At 36.0% G+C, this 24,068-nt stretch overlaps 3 non-coding genes and 4 pseudogenes across 3 annotated transcripts; all 7 read left to right on the top strand.

The window, feature by feature from the left end:
• Nucleotides 1–756: 756 nt before the first annotated feature.
• Nucleotides 757–904, top strand: LOC149772372 (U2 spliceosomal RNA; annotated as a pseudogene).
• Nucleotides 905–5,974: 5,070 nt separating this feature from the next.
• LOC149772371 (U2 spliceosomal RNA) lies at nt 5,975–6,160 on the top strand. Its single transcript, XR_016417723.1, has one exon. It is a non-coding gene; the product is annotated as a U2 spliceosomal RNA (small nuclear RNA).
• A 1,299-nt stretch (nt 6,161–7,459) lies between these two features.
• Nucleotides 7,460–7,607, top strand: LOC149772370 (U2 spliceosomal RNA; annotated as a pseudogene).
• A 5,082-nt stretch (nt 7,608–12,689) lies between these two features.
• LOC149772369 (U2 spliceosomal RNA) lies at nt 12,690–12,873 on the top strand. The gene has a single exon (XR_016417728.1). It is a non-coding gene; the product is annotated as a U2 spliceosomal RNA (small nuclear RNA).
• Nucleotides 12,874–14,180: 1,307 nt separating this feature from the next.
• Nucleotides 14,181–14,328, top strand: LOC149772368 (U2 spliceosomal RNA; annotated as a pseudogene).
• A 5,072-nt stretch (nt 14,329–19,400) lies between these two features.
• LOC149772367 (U2 spliceosomal RNA) lies at nt 19,401–19,586 on the top strand. Its single transcript, XR_016417722.1, has one exon. It is a non-coding gene; the product is annotated as a U2 spliceosomal RNA (small nuclear RNA).
• Nucleotides 19,587–20,886: 1,300 nt separating this feature from the next.
• Nucleotides 20,887–21,034, top strand: LOC149772366 (U2 spliceosomal RNA; annotated as a pseudogene).
• Nucleotides 21,035–24,068: the final 3,034 nt, after the last annotated feature.

The raw sequence follows: 24,068 nt of genomic DNA, 5'->3' as shown, positions 1-24,068 counted from the left end.
ATTCAGGTGGATTTTTCATCGACAGTGGCCTTGATAGGAGTCAGAGAGGATGCTTACGACTGGCTACCATGGCCCGCGCATGAGCAGATGGGTGAAAATTGGACTTTTTTTTTTTTTTTTTTTTTTTTTTGGCCATTGGATTTAAATTTTTGAGGGCATTAGTTAATCAGTCGTTGGTCAAGTTAGGTGAGGTCTGCTATACAACAACAATCAGGTCGTGTTTAATCCGGACAAAATGTGCGAACCTGCAAACGCCGATTTGTTGAGTAAGGAAAATCGGGACTCCCAATTGCCTTGTATTGCGGCCTTTCTCTGATGTATTTTCTAATGTGCGTAGAAGGTCTACCTTACTTGATAGCACTGTCAAGTTACGTCTTTCTTCTTCTCTCTAACAACACCCGCTTGGGTCCATCGATCGTGAACTGTGATGACGTCATGACGCTAAACTACGTCTCAATGATTAAGCTGAACAGTTGGAAGAGGGCCAATTTCCGAAGCCGACGTTGCACTACAGTACTCACGTTTTACATTAGAGTAACATCAAAATGTCCTAGAAATGACATCCTCCGTAGGAGTACCATACCATGATGAGGGGAGCACTATTGGAACGATGATAGCAGTGTCATTGTTGAGAATATGGCCAGGACGATAGGAACTGGTGGGCCTAAATAATTATATCGGTTGGATGATCAGAAGATAATTTAGGACTTGTTCAAAAAATGTTATATATAAAACTTTGAAAATGATCGATACTTTATCGCTTCTCGGCCTTTTGGCTAAGATCAAAGTGTAGTATCCAAAAAAGCAACGTGCAATATAGTATTTTTCTCAGTGTTTGAGTATATTTTGTTTAAATTTCATAGTTAAGATGTTTCGTCGTTTTGACATTGATCTGTCACCCTTTGTGGACGCAGATATATACAAGCGAACCTTACGAATAGAAGGAAGACTGTCCAGGGACGATGCTTTAAAGCGGCTCTCAAATGCGGGGGTAATTATAGCAGACATTGTTGGAATGTATAGGGAGGGCGAAAACTCTCCTTGGAATGCCGTCTTGCGGACTCGTGAGCTGGCTGAAAGTGTAAAGGCTGACGGGATCAAGTATCTAGCCAAACTAATTGTAGATTTGAGGGTACACTGGCTTCCTTTGTACATGAAGGATGACATTATCAGGGAGGTTCTAGCCCCTTACGGCAAAGTCATAGATGTCACAAGGGACAAGACAATACTGGACAAAGATACAGTGACGTTGAACGGTACCCGTCTGGTGAAACTTCAGACCACGGAATTTGATTCCAGACACATTCCGCACATAGTATCGTTAGGTTCATGTGGAATGCTGATTACCATGAAGGGCCGTCCGCCCATTTGTTTGAAATGTCGGCAATCTGGCCATTTACGAAAGGATTGCCCCGAAAAGTTGGCTTCTTACGCCTCTGTAGCCAGTTCACGAAGGGCACCGCCACCTCAAGAAAGAAATATTGTTCCAGAAACAGTGATTGCTCCCCCTGTGCCAGAGACACCCCAAACGGATCAGCCACCAACCCCCATTGATACACCTGTTTTAACGGCAGAAGAAGTGGAAATACTTACACAAGACGAGAATTCGACTAATGAAACTACACCTAAAGAATTGTTCGATGTCGATTCTCTAACTTGGCAAGTGGTCAACAGGAGTAAAAGGGCTCGGTCCATCCCTACGGAGGAGGATGATAACTTTATGGAGACTTCCACCCTTTAAACATATATTTAAATACAAAACATGGACTGCCCAAGGACAATGGAGGAGGTAAACGGAACAGAATTGACGACCCGGACCGAACAATGGATAATGATTATGAACAACGGACAATTTATTCCAGGATTATACCTGTTAATTTTGTATTGTATTAAGTTTGCATCTGCTTTTTTTGTAAACTCCTTAATCTTTCAATTTCTTTCTATCGTATCTCTTTTGTTTTCTTTATTTATTGTTTACATGTATCACTTATTTGCTCATACACCGTCACTTTATATTGTATTATTCTATAAGTCAGTTCTGATTTTTGAATTTTCGCTCATCATTAGTTCAGGCCAGCTCACTTCGTGCATCGTGATAGTACGGAGGAATTGCGTCTTATTAATATGCATGCGCATGAATGACTTTCTAATTGTTTTGGACATACCTCACCTTAACTAGTAATCATGGATCAAATCAATATCCTTACACTAAATAGCAATGGCCTTAGAGCCAACACAAATCAAAAACTTTATGAGATCAAAAACTTGGTATCTTCTCATCGCGTAGATCTTTTATTTCTACAAGAAACCCATGTAGAAAATAAAGCCCTTGCTTTGAAAATTCAAGAAAATCTGCAATGTTTTAATGCAGTATGGAGTTTTGGCTCGAGTCGTTCTTGTGGTGTCGCAATTTTAAATTTTAATAATAATATTCAGTTTTCTAAATTTGATACTGATTTGGATGGAAGGTTAGTTTACGTAGATTTTACTTTGAACCATATACCATACCGTGCGTTTAACATTTATACCCCTACCCCTGATTCAGATAAATGTGAATTTTTCAACTCACTGTACCCATACTTAACGGGACAACACAATATTATTTTAGCCGGTGATTTTAATTGTGTGTTAAATCATAAATTAGATAGAATTGGTGATTTAAATAATTATAGTGATAATTCTATTCAAACTTTAAAGTCATTGATATCAAACTTCAATCTAATTGACTCTTTCCGTAAGTTAAATCCTACAATTAAACTATATACATGGTATAGGAATACACAAGATCCGACTTTACCTATACAAGCCAGTAGATTAGATAGATTTTATGTTTCAAAGAACATAGTGAATTTCCTAATTAACACTCAAATTGTTCACTTTACCCAATCAGATCACGAGGCAGTACTTTTATCTATAGTAGGTAACTCTTCATTATCATATGGTAAAGGTTACTGGAAATGTAACAACTCACATTTAAACCATACCATATTAAAAACTTTCATTACAGATCTTATTAATAGAGAATTAAAATACCACGAATTTTCATTAGAATTTTGGGATATTTTAAAAACAAAAATTAAAGATGAAATTATTAACTACTCTAAGCAACTATCCAAGCTTAAGTTTTCCGAGATGCGATCATTGAAAAAAGACTATCATCTGTTACGACAGAGATATGACACTACCAATACAGAGGAACTCTTCCTCCAGTTACAGGAATTACGTTTAACCATTAAAGAATTACAATATAACATGTACCAAGGTTCAGTAATTAGAAGTAAAGCTAGCACTTTAGACAACAACGAACGCCCTAGCCAATTCTTTTTTCAACTGGAAAATAAAAATGGTTCTAAGAAACTCATTAAAGAAATTGAGCATAATAACGTGACATACAACTCTAGTTCCGATATTTTACGCTGTTTTGAAACCTTCTATTCTGACTTATTTACTGCTGAAGAAATTGATGAGAATTTATTCGATGAATTTCTAACTGGTTTACCTCAATTGACCACAGACGATAACCACTTTCTTATTGGACCAATTACAAAAGAGGAAATTCGGAAATCCATCACTATGATGGATACCAACAAATCACCAGGACCTGATGGATTGACTAAAGAGTTTTATGCCACTTTTTTTGATGTTTTAGGTGATACACTAGTGCGATTATACAATTTGATATTTGAATCAAACACTTTGTCTGATTCGCAAAAGGTATCTTTTATTATGCTATTATGTAAGGACCCCCAAAATTCAAAAAACATGAAAAATTGGAGACCTATTTCTTTGTTAAATTTAGACTATAAAATCTTATCAAAGATTATTACCAATAGACTAGGTCATGTTATGTCCAAAATTATACACATGGATCAAACATGTGGAGTGAAAGGTCGTTCAATTGTTGATAATGGTCATTTAATTCGAAATATTAGTGACTATATTGAACAAAAAGATCTACCATGCGCATTTATAAGTCTAGACCAAGAAAAGGCATTTGATAGAGTTAATTATAAATTCATGAAGAAAACTCTAGAATCTTTCGGATTTCACCCTGATTTTATTAAATGGGTGTTTATTTTTTATCATGACATAAGTTCTTCAGTTTTAGTGAACAATTTTATTTCAAAACCTTTCTCCATTTTAAGAGGAGTCCGTCAGGGTTGCAGTCTTTCTCCCCTTCTATATGTAATAGTGTATGAACCTTTTGCTATAAAAATTCGTAATGATTCGGAAATTATTGGTATTCAAGCTCCAGGTGCAACGGAGTCCTGTAAAATCTCGCTTTTCGCTGATGATAGTACAGGTTTCTGTTGCACGGACAAATCAATTCAGCAATACCTGTTTTGGTCACACATGTATGAGCGTGCCTCTGGTGCGAAGATAAATTATAGTAAATCAAACGGTATGTTCATGGGAAAATGGCGTACCCGCAGTGATCACCCTTTTGGCATTTCGTGGATAGACAGACAAAAAATAGTAGGTTTCCTTTTTGGCCATAAATTGAACAATGATGATCACTGGCATACAATTTTGAATAAACTTACAAAAACACTATTACTATGGAAAAGCCGACGATTATCTCTTGTATCGAAGTCTAACATTATTAATATTTTGGCCTGTAGCCAACTTTGGTACACTGCAACCGTGATTGACATTCCTAAACATTATCTTACCTTAATTAATAGAAGTATATTCCAATTCTTGTGGAATTCCAAATTCGAGCCTCTTGCCAGGGCTGTTTGTGTCAACGCCTTTGAAGACGGTGGTCTAAATATTACACAGTTGGAATGTAAGCTGAGAGCCTTACGTATTCAACATATACAGAAACTACTTGATGACGAATATTCAGCCAAATGGAAACTTTTTGCAAGGTATTGGATTGGTTTGCAATTAAGAGCTTTCAACCCCAGGTTAGGCCTAAATGTATATACTCACACCTTATATACACCGCCATTTTATAAAAAGTGCATAACAAATTTTAAAACCTTTCATGAGAATAATCCCGCGATTATTTTTGGCCAAGTGCCCACTAAAATCATTTATCAACGCGAACTTCAAACTTGTCTTTTACAACCTAAAGTCCTAAAACTATATGATTTCTATTTTCCCAACATTTGGAAACATTTACATAATAAATTTTTAGATCCAATCACCAGAGATGTGTGTTTCAAAACCATTCATGACATCCTGCCCGTTAATTATAATATGTATTTGAAACGAATTTCTCAATCAAAATTATGCACTTTTTGCGGAGGTATCGAAACTGTAGATCATTTGTTTTTTGAATGTAAAATTGTTTATCCATTACAACGTTTAGTTGTGAAATGGTTGAAGCAACTAACAGGAAACTCTTTAAATACCTTTTACACCTTCCTTAAATTCGGTCTTTTTCCGAAGGAGGCTTCGTTCCCGGAACCTGAATTCGAGGACATGTGCCTCCTATTATGTGCTGAATACAAGTATGCCATATGGATAAAACGTATACGTGCGTACTATTATAAAGAAGCGGTAACTAGTAACACACTGTTATCCTTCTTTCTATCTCGACTCAAATGTAGAATCAGAGCTGACTTTTCCAGATTAAATATTGTTCATTTTATTGATAAATGGTGTTTGGCAGGATTATTTTGTTCCCTGTATAATTTTGAGTTGGTTATTGATATCAGTCTGTAATAAGAAAGATAATGTATATTTCATATGTACAATGAATATCATCACCGCATTAAAAAGTTTGTTGAATAGCACCTATAAGTTTACACATAATTGATGTTTTGTGTTTATATGAATTTCGTTTATATCTTGAGTTAATTTTTCATACGTTACAATGTTCTTTTCAGGATTGTTCCTGGTCGTTAAAATTTATGCACATTTATAATTATCAACACATGTTTTGTACATTGCATCAGTATGTTCACACATTTTGTTATACTGTTCGTGCTGGTTTGCAGCTTTTAACATGTATATATATACACAAATAAACTTTTATGAAAAAAAAAAAAAAAAGTATCTGTTCTTATCAGCTTAATATCTGATACGTTCCCCATTGGGGGACTTCGATATTAAACTGATTTTTGGAACTGGGTGAGATGTCAGGGGCTTGCTCCGCTCTCGCCACGGGTTGGCCCGGTATTGCAGTACCTCCGGGATTGGCCCACTCCCCATGGGGAGTAATGAAAACAACTAACAATAATAAATCCATCTACACCTAAGTTGCTATTTAAGATTCCAAACTTTCAGGCATTTACTTTTTGTAATTTGTAGGGGTTTATTATTATCATTATTAATCTTAATTTTAATAATAATAATAATAATATTATTATTATTATTATTATCATTATTATTATTATTATTGTGAAGGGACTCAGGACCAATTGACACCAGCTGAAGGCTAGATGATATCTTAATGTCTTGTAACCTAAACTCGTATGCGGAGGCCAATTTCTCATGGTCTGATCTTTCTCCATTTCAGATTCCACTAATTTAGAACGGAGGACTGACAATTCACTTGTGACTATGCTACACTCGACGATTTCTAGTTCAACAAATGAACACCGTAAGTACACGGACGACACTGTCCCTTCCTAACTCCGGCAATTTCTTCCAATGCATCGCTAGCTAGCTCATTCAGCTGTGTTCCTTGCAATATTCACTTAAAAGGGGCGATGTTTTCATGTCATTTCCAATGGAATACAAGCGCTTTGATTCAGGTGGATTTTTCATCGACAGTGGCCTTGATAGGAGTCAGAGAGGATGCTTACGACTGGCTACCATGGCCCGCGCATGAGCAGATGGGTGAAAATTGGACTTTTTTTTTTTTTTTTTTTTTTTTTTTGGCCATTGGATTTAAATGTTTGAGGGCATTAGTTAATCAGTCGTTGGTCAAGTTAGGTGAGGTCTGCTATACAACAACAATCAGGTCGTGTTTAATCCGGACAAAATGTGCGAACCTGCAAACGCCGATTTGTTGAGTAAGGAAAATCGGGACTCCCAATTGCCTTGTATTGCGGCCTTTCTCTGATGTATTTTCTAATGTGCGTAGAAGGTCTACCTTACTTGATAGCACTGTCAAGTTACGTCTTTCTTCTTCTCTCTAACAACACCCGCTTGGGTCCATCGATCGTGAACTGTGATGACGTCATGACGCTAAACTACGTCTCAATGAATTAAGCTGAACAGTTGGAAGAGGGCCAATTTCCGAAGCCGACGTTGCACTACAGTACTCACGTTTTACATTAGAGTAACATCAAAATGTCCTAGAAATGACATCCTCCGTAGGAGTACCATACCATGATGAGGGGAGCACTATTGGAACGATGATAGCAGTGTCATTGTTGAGAATATGGCCAGGACGATAGGAACTGGTGGGCCTGAATAATTATATCGGTTGGATGATCAGAAGATAATTTAGGACTTGTTCAAAAAATGTTATATATAAAACTTTGAAAATGATCGATACTTTATCGCTTCTCGGCCTTTTGGCTAAGATCAAAGTGTAGTATCCAAAAAAGCAACGTGCAATATAGTATTTTTCTCAGTGTTTGAGTATATTTTGTTTAAATTTCATAGTTAAGATGTTTCGTCGTTTTGACATTGATCTGTCACCCTTTGTGGACGCAGATATATACAAGCGAACCTTACGAATAGAAGGAAGACTGTCCAGGGACGATGCTTTAAAGCGGCTCTCAAATGCGGGGGTAATTATAGCAGACATTGTTGGAATGTATAGGGAGGGCGAAAACTCTCCTTGGAATGCCGTCTTGCGGACTCGTGAGCTGGCTGAAAGTGTAAAGGCTGACGGGATCAAGTATCTAGCCAAACTAATTGTAGATTTGAGGGTACACTGGCTTCCTTTGTACATGAAGGATGACATTATCAGGGAGGTTCTAGCCCCTTACGGCAAAGTCATAGATGTCACAAGGGACAAGACAATACTGGACAAAGATACAGTGACGTTGAACGGTACCCGTCTGGTGAAACTTCAGACCACGGAATTTGATTCCAGACACATTCCGCACATAGTATCGTTAGGTTCATGTGGAATGCTGATTACCATGAAGGGCCGTCCGCCCATTTGTTTGAAATGTCGGCAATCTGGCCATTTACGAAAGGATTGCCCCGAAAAGTTGGCTTCTTACGCCTCTGTAGCCAGTTCACGAAGGGCACCGCCACCTCAAGAAAGAAATATTGTTCCAGAAACAGTGATTGCTCCCCCTGTGCCAGAGACACCCCAAACGGATCAGCCACCAACCCCCATTGATACACCTGTTTTAACGGCAGAAGAAGTGGAAATACTTACACAAGACGAGAATTCGACTAATGAAACTACACCTAAAGAATTGTTCGATGTCGATTCTCTAACTTGGCAAGTGGTCAACAGGAGTAAAAGGGCTCGGTCCATCCCTACGGAGGAGGATGATAACTTTATGGAGACTTCCACCCTTTAAACATATATTTAAATACAAAACATGGACTGCCCAAGGACAATGGAGGAGGTAAACGGAACAGAATTGACGACCCGGACCGAACAATGGATAATGATTATGAACAACGGACAATTTATTCCAGGATTATACCTGTTAATTTTGTATTGTATTAAGTTTGCATCTGCTTTTTTTGTAAACTCCTTAATCTTTCAATTTCTTTCTATCGTATCTCTTTTGTTTTCTTTATTTATTGTTTACATGTATCACTTATTTGCTCATACACCGTCACTTTATATTGTATTATTCTATAAGTCAGTTCTGATTTTTGAATTTTCGCTCATCATTAGTTCAGGCCAGCTCACTTCGTGCATCGTGATAGTACGGAGGAATTGCGTCTTATTAATATGCATGCGCATGAATGACTTTCTAATTGTTTTGGACATACCTCACCTTAACTAGTAATCATGGATCAAATCAATATCCTTACACTAAATAGCAATGTCCTTAGAGCCAACACAAATCAAAAACTTTATGAGATCAAAAACTTGGTATCTTCTCATCGCGTAGATCTTTTATTTCTACAAGAAACCCATGTAGAAAATAAAGCCCTTGCTTTGAAAATTCAAGAAAATCTGCAATGTTTTAATGCAGTATGGAGTTTTGGCTCGAGTCGTTCTTGTGGTGTCGCAATTTTAAATTTTAATAATAATATTCAGTTTTCTAAATTTGATACTGATTTGGATGGAAGGTTAGTTTACGTAGATTTTACTTTGAACCATATACCATACCGTGCGTTTAACATTTATACCCCTACCCCTGATTCAGATAAATGTGAATTTTTCAACTCACTGTACCCATACTTAACGGGACAACACAATATTATTTTAGCCGGTGATTTTAATTGTGTGTTAAATCATAAATTAGATAGAATTGGTGATTTAAATAATTATAGTGATAATTCTATTCAAACTTTAAAGTCATTGATATCAAACTTCAATCTAATTGACTCTTTCCGTAAGTTAAATCCTACAATTAAACTATATACATGGTATAGGAATACACAAGATCCGACTTTACCTATACAAGCCAGTAGATTAGATAGATTTTATGTTTCAAAGAACATAGTGAATTTCCTAATTAACACTCAAATTGTTCACTTCACCCAATCAGATCACGAGGCAGTACTTTTATCTATAGTAGGTAACTCTTCATTATCATATGGTAAAGGTTACTGGAAATGTAACAACTCACATTTAAACCATACCATATTAAAAACTTTCATTACAGATCTTATTAATAGAGAATTAAAATACCACGAATTTTCATTAGAATTTTGGGATATTTTAAAAACAAAAATTAAAGATGAAATTATTAACTACTCTAAGCAACTATCCAAGCTTAAGTTTTCCGAGATGCGATCATTGAAAAAAGACTATCATCTGTTACGACAGAGATATGACACTACCAATACAGAGGAACTCTTCCTCCAGTTACAGGAATTACGTTTAACCATTAAAGAATTACAATATAACATGTACCAAGGTTCAGTAATTAGAAGTAAAGCTAGCACTTTAGACAACAACGAACGCCCTAGCCAATTCTTTTTTCAACTGGAAAATAAAAATGGTTCTAAGAAACTCATTAAAGAAATTGAGCATAATAACGTGACATACAACTCTAGTTCCGATATTTTACGCTGTTTTGAAACCTTCTATTCTGACTTATTTACTGCTGAAGAAATTGATGAGAATTTATTCGATGAATTTCTAACTGGTTTACCTCAATTGACCACAGACGATAACCACTTTCTTATTGGACCAATTACAAAAGAGGAAATTCGGAAATCCATCACTATGATGGATACCAACAAATCACCAGGACCTGATGGATTGACTAAAGAGTTTTATGCCACTTTTTTTGATGTTTTAGGTGATACACTAGTGCGATTATACAATTTGATATTTGAATCAAACACTTTGTCTGATTCGCAAAAGGTATCTTTTATTATGCTATTATGTAAGGACCCCCAAAATTCAAAAAACATGAAAAATTGGAGACCTATTTCTTTGTTAAATTTAGACTATAAAATCTTATCAAAGATTATTACCAATAGACTAGGTCATGTTATGTCCAAAATTATACACATGGATCAAACATGTGGAGTGAAAGGTCGTTCAATTGTTGATAATGGTCATTTAATTCGAAATATTAGTGACTATATTGAACAAAAAGATCTACCATGCGCATTTATAAGTCTAGACCAAGAAAAGGCATTTGATAGAGTTAATTATAAATTCATGAAGAAAACTCTAGAATCTTTCGGATTTCACCCTGATTTTATTAAATGGGTGTTTATTTTTTATCATGACATAAGTTCTTCAGTTTTAGTGAACAATTTTATTTCAAAACCTTTCTCCATTTTAAGAGGAGTCCGTCAGGGTTGCAGTCTTTCTCCCCTTCTATATGTAATAGTGTATGAACCTTTTGCTATAAAAATTCGTAATGATTCGGAAATTATTGGTATTCAAGCTCCAGGTGCAACGGAGTCCTGTAAAATCTCGCTTTTCGCTGATGATAGTACAGGTTTCTGTTGCACGGACAAATCAATTCAGCAATACCTGTTTTGGTCACACATGTATGAGCGTGCCTCTGGTGCGAAGATAAATTATAGTAAATCAAACGGTATGTTCATGGGAAAATGGCGTACCCGCAGTGATCACCCTTTTGGCATTTCGTGGATAGACAGACAAAAAATAGTAGGTTTCCTTTTTGGCCATAAATTGAACAATGATGATCACTGGCATACAATTTTGAATAAACTTACAAAAACACTATTACTATGGAAAAGCCGACGATTATCTCTTGTATCGAAGTCTAACATTATTAATATTTTGGCCTGTAGCCAACTTTGGTACACTGCAACCGTGATTGACATTCCTAAACATTATCTTACCTTAATTAATAGAAGTATATTCCAATTCTTGTGGAATTCCAAATTCGAGCCTCTTGCCAGGGCTGTTTGTGTCAACGCCTTTGAAGACGGTGGTCTAAATATTACACAGTTGGAATGTAAGCTGAGAGCCTTACGTATTCAACATATACAGAAACTACTTGATGACGAATATTCAGCCAAATGGAAACTTTTTGCAAGGTATTGGATTGGTTTGCAATTAAGAGCTTTCAACCCCAGGTTAGGCCTAAATGTATATACTCACACCTTATATACACCGCCATTTTATAAAAAGTGCATAACAAATTTTAAAACCTTTCATGAGAATAATCCCGCGATTATTTTTGGCCAGGTGCCCACTAAAATCATTTATCAACGCGAACTTCAAACTTGTCTTTTACAACCTAAAGTCCTAAAACTATATGATTTCTATTTTCCCAACATTTGGAAACATTTACATAATAAATTTTTAGATCCAATCACCAGAGATGTGTGTTTCAAAACCATTCATGACATCCTGCCCGTTAATTATAATATGTATTTGAAACGAATTTCTCAATCAAAATTATGCACTTTTTGCGGAGGTATCGAAACTGTAGATCATTTGTTTTTTGAATGTAAAATTGTTTATCCATTACAACGTTTAGTTGTGAAATGGTTGAAGCAACTAACAGGAAACTCTTTAAATACCTTTTACACCTTCCTTAAATTCGGTCTTTTTCCGAAGGAGGCTTCGTTCCCGGAACCTGAATTCGAGGACATGTGCCTCCTATTATGTGCTGAATACAAGTATGCCATATGGATTAAACGTATACGTGCGTACTATTATAAAGAAGCGGTAACTAGTAACACACTGTTATCCTTCTTTCTATCTCGACTCAAATGTAGAATCAGAGCTGACTTTTCCAGATTAAATATTGTTCATTTTATTGATAAATGGTGTTTGGCAGGATTATTTTGTTCCCTGTATAATTTTGAGTTGGTTATTGATATCAGTCTGTAATAAGAAAGATAATGTATATTTCATATGTACAATGAATATCATCACCGCATAAAAAAGTTTGTTGAATAGCACCTATAAGTTTACACATAATTGATGTTTTGTGGTTATTGTTTTGTTTATATGAATTTCGTTTATATCTTGAGTTAATTTTTCATACGTTACAATGTTCTTTTCAGGATTGTTCCTGGTCGTTAAAATTTATGCACATTTATAATTATCAACACATGTTTTGTACATTGCATTAGTATGTTCACACATTTTGTTATACTGTTCGTGCTGGTTTGCAGCTTTTAACATGTATATATATACACAAATAAACTTTTATGAAAAACAAAAAAAAGTATCTGTTCTTATCAGCTTAATATCTGATACGTCCCCCATTGGGGGACTTCGATATTAAACTGATTTTTGGAACTGGGTGAGATGTCAGGGGCTTGCTCCGCTCTCGCCACGGGTTGGCCCGGTATTGCAGTACCTCCGGGATTGGCCCACTCCCCATGGGGAGTAATGAAAACAACTAACAATAATAAATCCATCTACACCTAAGTTGCTATTTAAGATTCCAAACTTTCAGGCATTTACTTTTTGTAATTTGTAGGGGTTTATTATTATCATTATTAATCTTAATTTTAATAATAATAATAATATTATTATTATTATTATTATTATTATCATTATTATTATTATTATTATTATTGTGAAGGGACTCAGGACCAATTGACACCAGCTGAAGGCTAGATGATATCTTAATGTCTTGTAACCTAAACTCGTATGCGGAGGCCAATTTCTCATGGTCTGATCTTTCTCCATTTCAGATGCCACTAATTTAGAACGGAGGACTGACAATTCACTTGTGACTATGCTACACTCGACGATTTCTAGTTCAACAAATGAACACCGTAAGTACACGGACGACACTGTCCCTTCCTAACTCCGGCAATTTCTTCCAATGCATCGCTAGCTAGCTCATTCAGCTGTGTTCCTTGCAATATTCACTTAAAAGGGGCGATGTTTTCATGTCATTTCCAATGGAATACAAGCGCTTTGATTCAGGTGGATTTTTCATCGACAGTGGCCTTGATAGGAGTCAGAGAGGATGCTTACGACTGGCTACCATGGCCCGCGCATGAGCAGATGGGTGAAAATTGGACTTTTTTTTTTTTTTTTTTTTTTTTTTTGGCCATTGGATTTAAATTTTTGAGGGCATTAGTTAATCAGTCGTTGGTCAAGTTAGGTGAGGTCTGCTATACAACAACAATCAGGTCGTGTTTAATCCGGACAAAATGTGCGAACCTGCAAACGCCGATTTGTTGAGTAAGGAAAATCGGGACTCCCAATTGCCTTGTATTGCGGCCTTTCTCTGATGTATTTTCTAATGTGCGTAGAAGGTCTACCTTACTTGATAGCACTGTCAAGTTACGTCTTTCTTCTTCTCTCTAACAACACCCGCTTGGGTCCATCGATCGTGAACTGTGATGACGTCATGACGCTAAACTACGTCTCAATGATTAAGCTGAACAGTTGGAAGAGGGCCAATTTCCGAAGCCGACGTTGCACTACAGTACTCACGTTTTACATTAGAGTAACATCAAAATGTCCTAGAAATGACATCCTCCGTAGGAGTACCATACCATGATGAGGGGAGCACTATTGGAACGATGATAGCAGTGTCATTGTTGAGAATATGGCCAGGACGATAGGAACTGGTGGGCCTAAATAATTATATCGGTTGGATGATCAGAAGATAATTTAGGACTTGTTCAAAAAATGTTATATATAAAACTTTGAAAATGATCGATACTTTATCGCTTCTCGGCCTTTTGGCTAAGATCAAAGTGTAGTATCCAAAAAAGCAACGTGCAATATAGTATTTTTCTCAGTGTTTGAGTATATTTTGTTTAAATTTCATAGTTAAGATGTTTCGTCGTTTTGACATTGATCTGTCACCCTTTGTGGACGCAGATATATACAAGCGAACCTTACGAATAGAAGGAAGACTGTCCAGGGACGATGCTTTAAAGCGGCTCTCAAATGCGGGGGTAATTATAGCAGACATTGTTGGAATGTATAGGGAGGGCGAAAACTCTCCTTGGAATGCCGTCTTGCGGACTCGTGAGCTGGCTGAAAGTGTAAAGGCTGACGGGATCAAGTATCTAGCCAAACTAATTGTAGATTTGAGGGTACACTGGCTTCCTTTGTACATGAAGGATGACATTATCAGGGAGGTTCTAGCCCCTTACGGCAAAGTCATAGATGTCACAAGGGACAAGACAATACTGGACAAAGATACAGTGACGTTGAACGGTACCCGTCTGGTGAAACTTCAGACCACGGAATTTGATTCCAGACACATTCCGCACATAGTATCGTTAGGTTCATGTGGAATGCTGATTACCATGAAGGGCCGTCCGCCCATTTGTTTGAAATGTCGGCAATCTGGCCATTTACGAAAGGATTGCCCCGAAAAGTTGGCTTCTTACGCCTCTGTAGCCAGTTCACGAAGGGCACCGCCACCTCAAGAAAGAAATATTGTTCCAGAAACAGTGATTGCTCCCCCTGTGCCAGAGACACCCCAAACGGATCAGCCACCAACCCCCATTGATACACCTGTTTTAACGGCAGAAGAAGTGGAAATACTTACACAAGACGAGAATTCGACTAATGAAACTACACCTAAAGACTTGTTCGATGTCGATTCTCTAACTTGGCAAGTGGTCAACAGGAGTAAAAGGGCTCGGTCCATCCCTACGGAGGAGGATGATAACTTTATGGAGACTTCCACCCTTTAAACATATATTTAAATACAAAACATGGACTGCCCAAGGACAATGGAGGAGGTAAACGGAACAGAATTGACGACCCGGACCGAACAATGGATAATGATTATGAACAACGGACAATTTATTCCAGGATTATACCTGTTAATTTTGTATTGTATTAAGTTTGCATCTGCTTTTTTTGTAAACTCCTTAATCTTTCAATTTCTTTCTATCGTATCTCTTTTGTTTTCTTTATTTATTGTTTACATGTATCACTTATTTGCTCATACACCGTCACTTTATATTGTATTATTCTATAAGTCAGTTCTGATTTTTGAATTTTCGCTCATCATTAGTTCAGGCCAGCTCACTTCGTGCATCGTGATAGTACGGAGGAATTGCGTCTTATTAATATGCATGCGCATGAATGACTTTCTAATTGTTTTGGACATACCTCACCTTAACTAGTAATCATGGATCAAATCAATATCCTTACACTAAATAGCAATGGCCTTAGAGCCAACACAAATCAAAAACTTTATGAGATCAAAAACTTGGTATCTTCTCATCGCGTAGATCTTTTATTTCTACAAGAAACCCATGTAGAAAATAAAGCCCTTGCTTTGAAAATTCAAGAAAATCTGCAATGTTTTAATGCAGTATGGAGTTTTGGCTCGAGTCGTTCTTGTGGTGTCGCAATTTTAAATTTTAATAATAATATTCAGTTTTCTAAATTTGATACTGATTTGGATGGAAGGTTAGTTTACGTAGATTTTACTTTGAACCATATACCATACCGTGCGTTTAACATTTATACCCCTACCCCTGATTCAGATAAATGTGAATTTTTCAACTCACTGTACCCATACTTAACGGGACAACACAATATTATTTTAGCCGGTGATTTTAATTGTGTGTTAAATCATAAATTAGATAGAATTGGTGATTTAAATAATTATAGTGATAATTCTATTCAAACTTTAAAGTCATTGATATCAAACTTCAATCTAATTGACTCTTTCCGTAAGTTAAATCCTACAATTAAACTATATACATGGTATAGGAATACACAAGATCCGACTTTACCTATACAAGCCAGTAGATTAGATAGATTTTATGTTTCAAAGAACATAGTGAATTTCCTAATTAACACTCAAATTGTTCACTTTACCCAATCAGATCACGAGGCAGTACTTTTATCTATAGTAGGTAACTCTTCATTATCATATGGTAAAGGTTACTGGAAATGTAACAACTCACATTTAAACCATACCATATTAAAAACTTTCATTACAGATCTTATTAATAGAGAATTAAAATACCACGAATTTTCATTAGAATTTTGGGATATTTTAAAAACAAAAATTAAAGATGAAATTATTAACTACTCTAAGCAACTATCCAAGCTTAAGTTTTCCGAGATGCGATCATTGAAAAAAGACTATCATCTGTTACGACAGAGATATGACACTACCAATACAGAGGAACTCTTCCTCCAGTTACAGGAATTACGTTTAACCATTAAAGAATTACAATATAACATGTACCAAGGTTCAGTAATTAGAAGTAAAGCTAGCACTTTAGACAACAACGAACGCCCTAGCCAATTCTTTTTTCAACTGGAAAATAAAAATGGTTCTAAGAAACTCATTAAAGAAATTGAGCATAATAACGTGACATACAACTCTAGTTCCGATATTTTACGCTGTTTTGAAACCTTCTATTCTGACTTATTTACTGCTGAAGAAATTGATGAGAATTTATTCGATGAATTTCTAACTGGTTTACCTCAATTGACCACAGACGATAACCACTTTCTTATTGGACCAATTACAAAAGAGGAAATTCGGAAATCCATCACTATGATGGATACCAACAAATCACCAGGACCTGATGGATTGACTAAAGAGTTTTATGCCACTTTTTTTGATGTTTTAGGTGATACACTAGTGCGATTATACAATTTGATATTTGAATCAAACACTTTGTCTGATTCGCAAAAGGTATCTTTTATTATGCTATTATGTAAGGACCCCCAAAATTCAAAAAACATGAAAAATTGGAGACCTATTTCTTTGTTAAATTTAGACTATAAAATCTTATCAAAGATTATTACCAATAGACTAGGTCATGTTATGTCCAAAATTATACACATGGATCAAACATGTGGAGTGAAAGGTCGTTCAATTGTTGATAATGGTCATTTAATTCGAAATATTAGTGACTATATTGAACAAAAAGATCTACCATGCGCATTTATAAGTCTAGACCAAGAAAAGGCATTTGATAGAGTTAATTATAAATTCATGAAGAAAACTCTAGAATCTTTCGGATTTCACCCTGATTTTATTAAATGGGTGTTTATTTTTTATCATGACATAAGTTCTTCAGTTTTAGTGAACAATTTTATTGCAAAACCTTTCTCCATTTTAAGAGGAGTCCGTCAGGGTTGCAGTCTTTCTCCCCTTCTATATGTAATAGTGTATGAACCTTTTGCTATAAAAATTCGTAATGATTCGGAAATTATTGGTATTCAAGCTCCAGGTGCAACGGAGTCCTGTAAAATCTCGCTTTTCGCTGATGATAGTACAGGTTTCTGTTGCACGGACAAATCAATTCAGCAATACCTGTTTTGGTCACACATGTATGAGCGTGCCTCTGGTGCGAAGATAAATTATAGTAAATCAAACGGTATGTTCATGGGAAAATGGCGTACCCGCAGTGATCACCCTTTTGGCATTTCGTGGATAGACAGACAAAAAATAGTAGGTTTCCTTTTTGGCCATAAATTGAACAATGATGATCACTGGCATACAATTTTGAATAAACTTACAAAAACACTATTACTATGGAAAAGCCGACGATTATCTCTTGTATCGAAGTCTAACATTATTAATATTTTGGCCTGTAGCCAACTTTGGTACACTGCAACCGTGATTGACATTCCTAAACATTATCTTACCTTAATTAATAGAAGTATATTCCAATTCTTGTGGAATTCCAAATTCGAGCCTCTTGCCAGGGCTGTTTGTGTCAACGCCTTTGAAGACGGTGGTCTAAATATTACACAGTTGGAATGTAAGCTGACAGCCTTACGTATTCAACATATACAGAAACTACTTGATGACGAATATTCAGCCAAATGGAAACTTTTTGCAAGGTATTGGATTGGTTTGCAATTAAGAGCTTTCAACCCCAGGTTAGGCCTAAATGTATATACTCACACCTTATATACACCGCCATTTTATAAAAAGTGCATAACAAATTTTAAAACCTTTCATGAGAATAATCCCGCGATTATTTTTGGCCAAGTGCCCACTAAAATCATTTATCAACGCGAACTTCAAACTTGTCTTTTACAACCTAAAGTCCTAAAACTATATGATTTCTATTTTCCCAACATTTGGAAACATTTACATAATAAATTTTTAGATCCAATCACCAGAGATGTGTGTTTCAAAACCATTCATGACATCCTGCCCGTTAATTATAATATGTATTTGAAACGAATTTCTCAATCAAAATTATGCACTTTTTGCGGAGGTATCGAAACTGTAGATCATTTGTTTTTTGAATGTAAAATTGTTTATCCATTACAACGTTTAGTTGTGAAATGGTTGAAGCAACTAACAGGAAACTCTTTAAATACCTTTTACACCTTCCTTAAATTCGGTCTTTTTCCGAAGGAGGCTTCGTTCCCGGAACCTGAATTCGAGGACATGTGCCTCCTATTATGTGCTGAATACAAGTATGCCATATGGATAAAACGTATACGTGCGTACTATTATAAAGAAGCGGTAACTAGTAACACACTGTTATCCTTCTTTCTATCTCGACTCAAATGTAGAATCAGAGCTGACTTTTCCAGATTAAATATTGTTCATTTTATTGATAAATGGTGTTTGGCAGGATTATTTTGTTCCCTGTATAATTTTGAGTTGGTTATTGATATCAGTCTGTAATAAGAAAGATAATGTATATTTCATATGTACAATGAATATCATCACCGCATTAAAAAGTTTGTTGAATAGCACCTATAAGTTTACACATAATTGATGTTTTGTGTTTATATGAATTTCGTTTATATCTTGAGTTAATTTTTCATACGTTACAATGTTCTTTTCAGGATTGTTCCTGGTCGTTAAAATTTATGCACATTTATAATTATCAACACATGTTTTGTACATTGCATCAGTATGTTCACACATTTTGTTATACTGTTCGTGCTGGTTTGCAGCTTTTAACATGTATATATATATACACAAATAAACTTTTATGAAAAAAAAAAAAAAAAGTATCTGTTCTTATCAGCTTAATATCTGATACGTTCCCCATTGGGGGACTTCGATATTAAACTGATTTTTGGAACTGGGTGAGATGTCAGGGGCTTGCTCCGCTCTCGCCACGGGTTGGCCCGGTATTGCAGTACCTCCGGGATTGGCCCACTCCCCATGGGGAGTAATGAAAACAACTAACAATAATAAATCCATCTACACCTAAGTTGCTATTTAAGATTCCAAACTTTCAGGCATTTACTTTTTGTAATTTGTAGGGGTTTATTATTATCATTATTAATCTTAATTTTAATAATAATAATAATAATATTATTATTATTATTATTATCATTATTATTATTATTATTGTGAAGGGACTCAGGACCAATTGACACCAGCTGAAGGCTAGATGATATCTTAATGTCTTGTAACCTAAACTCGTATGCGGAGGCCAATTTCTCATGGTCTGATCTTTCTCCATTTCAGATTCCACTAATTTAGAACGGAGGACTGACAATTCACTTGTGACTATGCTACACTCGACGATTTCTAGTTCAACAAATGAACACCGTAAGTACACGGACGACACTGTCCCTTCCTAACTCCGGCAATTTCTTCCAATGCATCGCTAGCTAGCTCATTCAGCTGTGTTCCTTGCAATATTCACTTAAAAGGGGCGATGTTTTCATGTCATTTCCAATGGAATACAAGCGCTTTGATTCAGGTGGATTTTTCATCGACAGTGGCCTTGATAGGAGTCAGAGAGGATGCTTACGACTGGCTACCATGGCCCGCGCATGAGCAGATGGGTGAAAATTGGACTGTTTTTTTTTTTTTTTTTTTTTTTTTTTGGCCATTGGATTTAAATTTTTGAGGGCATTAGTTAATCAGTCGTTGGTCAAGTTAGGTGAGGTCTGCTATACAACAACAATCAGGTCGTGTTTAATCCGGACAAAATGTGCGAACCTGCAAACGCCGATTTGTTGAGTAAGGAAAATCGGGACTCCCAATTGCCTTGTATTGCGGCCTTTCTCTGATGTATTTTCTAATGTGCGTAGAAGGTCTACCTTACTTGATAGCACTGTCAAGTTACGTCTTTCTTCTTCTCTCTAACAACACCCGCTTGGGTCCATCGATCGTGAACTGTGATGACGTCATGACGCTAAACTACGTCTCAATGATTAAGCTGAACAGTTGGAAGAGGGCCAATTTCCGAAGCCGACGTTGCACTACAGTACTCACGTTTTACATTAGAGTAACATCAAAATGTCCTAGAAATGACATCCTCCGTAGGAGTACCATACCATGATGAGGGGAGCACTATTGGAACGATGATAGCAGTGTCATTGTTGAGAATATGGCCAGGACGATAGGAACTGGTGGGCCTAAATAATTATATCGGTTGGATGATCAGAAGATAATTTAGGACTTGTTCAAAAAATGTTATATATAAAACTTTGAAAATGATCGATACTTTATCGCTTCTCGGCCTTTTGGCTAAGATCAAAGTGTAGTATCCAAAAAAGCAACGTGCAATATAGTATTTTTCTCAGTGTTTGAGTATATTTTGTTTAAATTTCATAGTTAAGATGTTTCGTCGTTTTGACATTGATCTGTCACCCTTTGTGGACGCAGATATATACAAGCGAACCTTACGAATAGAAGGAAGACTGTCCAGGGACGATGCTTTAAAGCGGCTCTCAAATGCGGGGGTAATTATAGCAGACATTGTTGGAATGTATAGGGAGGGCGAAAACTCTCCTTGGAATGCCGTCTTGCGGACTCGTGAGCTGGCTGAAAGTGTAAAGGCTGACGGGATCAAGTATCTAGCCAAACTAATTGTAGATTTGAGGGTACACTGGCTTCCTTTGTACATGAAGGATGACATTATCAGGGAGGTTCTAGCCCCTTACGGCAAAGTCATAGATGTCACAAGGGACAAGACAATACTGGACAAAGATACAGTGACGTTGAACGGTACCCGTCTGGTGAAACTTCAGACCACGGAATTTGATTCCAGACACATTCCGCACATAGTATCGTTAGGTTCATGTGGAATGCTGATTACCATGAAGGGCCGTCCGCCCATTTGTTTGAAATGTCGGCAATCTGGCCATTTACGAAAGGATTGCCCCGAAAAGTTGGCTTCTTACGCCTCTGTAGCCAGTTCACGAAGGGCACCGCCACCTCAAGAAAGAAATATTGTTCCAGAAACAGTGATTGCTCCCCCTGTGCCAGAGACACCCCAAACGGATCAGCCACCAACCCCCATTGATACACCTGTTTTAACGGCAGAAGAAGTGGAAATACTTACACAAGACGAGAATTCGACTAATGAAACTACACCTAAAGACTTGTTCGATGTCGATTCTCTAACTTGGCAAGTGGTCAACAGGAGTAAAAGGGCTCGGTCCATCCCTACGGAGGAGGATGATAACTTTATGGAGACTTCCACCCTTTAAACATATATTTAAATACAAAACATGGACTGCCCAAGGACAATGGAGGAGGTAAACGGAACAGAATTGACGACCCGGACCGAACAATGGATAATGATTATGAACAACGGACAATTTATTCCAGGATTATACCTGTTAATTTTGTATTGTATTAAGTTTGCATCTGCTTTTTTTGTAAACTCCTTAATCTTTCAATTTCTTTCTATCGTATCTCTTTTGTTTTCTTTATTTATTGTTTACATGTATCACTTATTTGCTCATACACCGTCACTTTATATTGTATTATTCTATAAGTCAGTTCTGATTTTTGAATTTTCGCTCATCATTAGTTCAGGCCAGCTCACTTCGTGCATCGTGATAGTACGGAGGAATTGCGTCTTATTAATATGCATGCGCATGAATGACTTTCTAATTGTTTTGGACATACCTCACCTTAACTAGTAATCATGGATCAAATCAATATCCTTACACTAAATAGCAATGGCCTTAGAGCCAACACAAATCAAAAACTTTATGAGATCAAAAACTTGGTATCTTCTCATCGCGTAGATCTTTTATTTCTACAAGAAACCCATGTAGAAAATAAAGCCCTTGCTTTGAAAATTCAAGAAAATCTGCAATGTTTTAATGCAGTATGGAGTTTTGGCTCGAGTCGTTCTTGTGTTGTCGCAATTTTAAATTTTAATAATAATATTCAGTTTTCTAAATTTGATACTGATTTGGATGGAAGGTTAGTTTACGTAGATTTTACTTTGAACCATATACCATACCGTGCGTTTAACATTTATACCCCTACCCCTGATTCAGATAAATGTGAATTTTTCAACTCACTGTACCCATACTTAACGGGACAACACAATATTATTTTAGCCGGTGATTTTAATTGTGTGTTAAATCATAAATTAGATAGAATTGGTGATTTAAATAATTATAGTGATAATTCTATTCAAACTTTAAAGTCATTGATATCAAACTTCAATCTAATTGACTCTTTCCGTAAGTTAAATCCTACAATTAAACTATATACATGGTATAGGAATACACAAGATCCGACTTTACCTATACAAGCCAGTAGATTAGATAGATTTTATGTTTCAAAGAACATAGTGAATTTCCTAATTAACACTCAAATTGTTCACTTTACCCAATCAGATCACGAGGCAGTACTTTTATCTATAGTAGGTAACTCTTCATTATCATATGGTAAAGGTTACTGGAAATGTAACAACTCACATTTAAACCATACCATATTAAAAACTTTCATTACAGATCTTATTAATAGAGAATTAAAATACCACGAATTTTCATTAGAATTTTGGGATATTTTAAAAACAAAAATTAAAGATGAAATTATTAACTACTCTAAGCAACTATCCAAGCTTAAGTTTTCCGAGATGCGATCATTGAAAAAAGACTATCATCTGTTACGACAGAGATATGACACTACCAATACAGAGGAACTCTTCCTCCAGTTACAGGAATTACGTTTAACCATTAAAGAATTACAATATAACATGTACCAAGGTTCAGTAATTAGAAGTAAAGCTAGCACTTTAGACAACAACGAACGCCCTAGCCAATTCTTTTTTCAACTGGAAAATAAAAATGGTTCTAAGAAACTCATTAAAGAAATTGAGCATAATAACGTGACATACAACTCTAGTTCCGATATTTTACGCTGTTTTGAAACCTTCTATTCTGACTTATTTACTGCTGAAGAAATTGATGAGAATTTATTCGATGAATTTCTAACTGGTTTACCTCAATTGACCACAGACGATAGCCACTTTCTTATTGGACCAATTACAAAAGAGGAAATTCGGAAATCCATCACTATGATGGATACCAACAAATCACCAGGACCTGATGGATTGACTAAAGAGTTTTATGCCACTTTTTTTGATGTTTTAGGTGATACACTAGTGCGATTATACAATTTGATATTTGAATCAAACACTTTGTCTGATTCGCAAAAGGTATCTTTTATTATGCTATTATGTAAGGACCCCCAAAATTCAAAAAACATGAAAAATTGGAGACCTATTTCTTTGTTAAATTTAGACTATAAAATCTTATCAAAGATTATTACCAATAGACTAGGTCATGTTATGTCCAAAATTATACACATGGATCAAACATGTGGAGTGAAAGGTCGTTCAATTGTTGATAATGGTCATTTAATTCGAAATATTAGTGACTA

This window comes from Sinohyriopsis cumingii, unplaced genomic scaffold (assembly GCF_028554795.1).
Source record: "Sinohyriopsis cumingii isolate HCF-2022 unplaced genomic scaffold, ASM2855479v2 utg001511l, whole genome shotgun sequence".
Lineage (NCBI taxonomy): Eukaryota > Metazoa > Mollusca > Bivalvia > Unionida > Unionidae > Sinohyriopsis > Sinohyriopsis cumingii.
The sequence above is the reverse complement of the archived record's forward strand: the minus strand, read 5'-3'. Positions and strand labels throughout refer to the sequence as shown.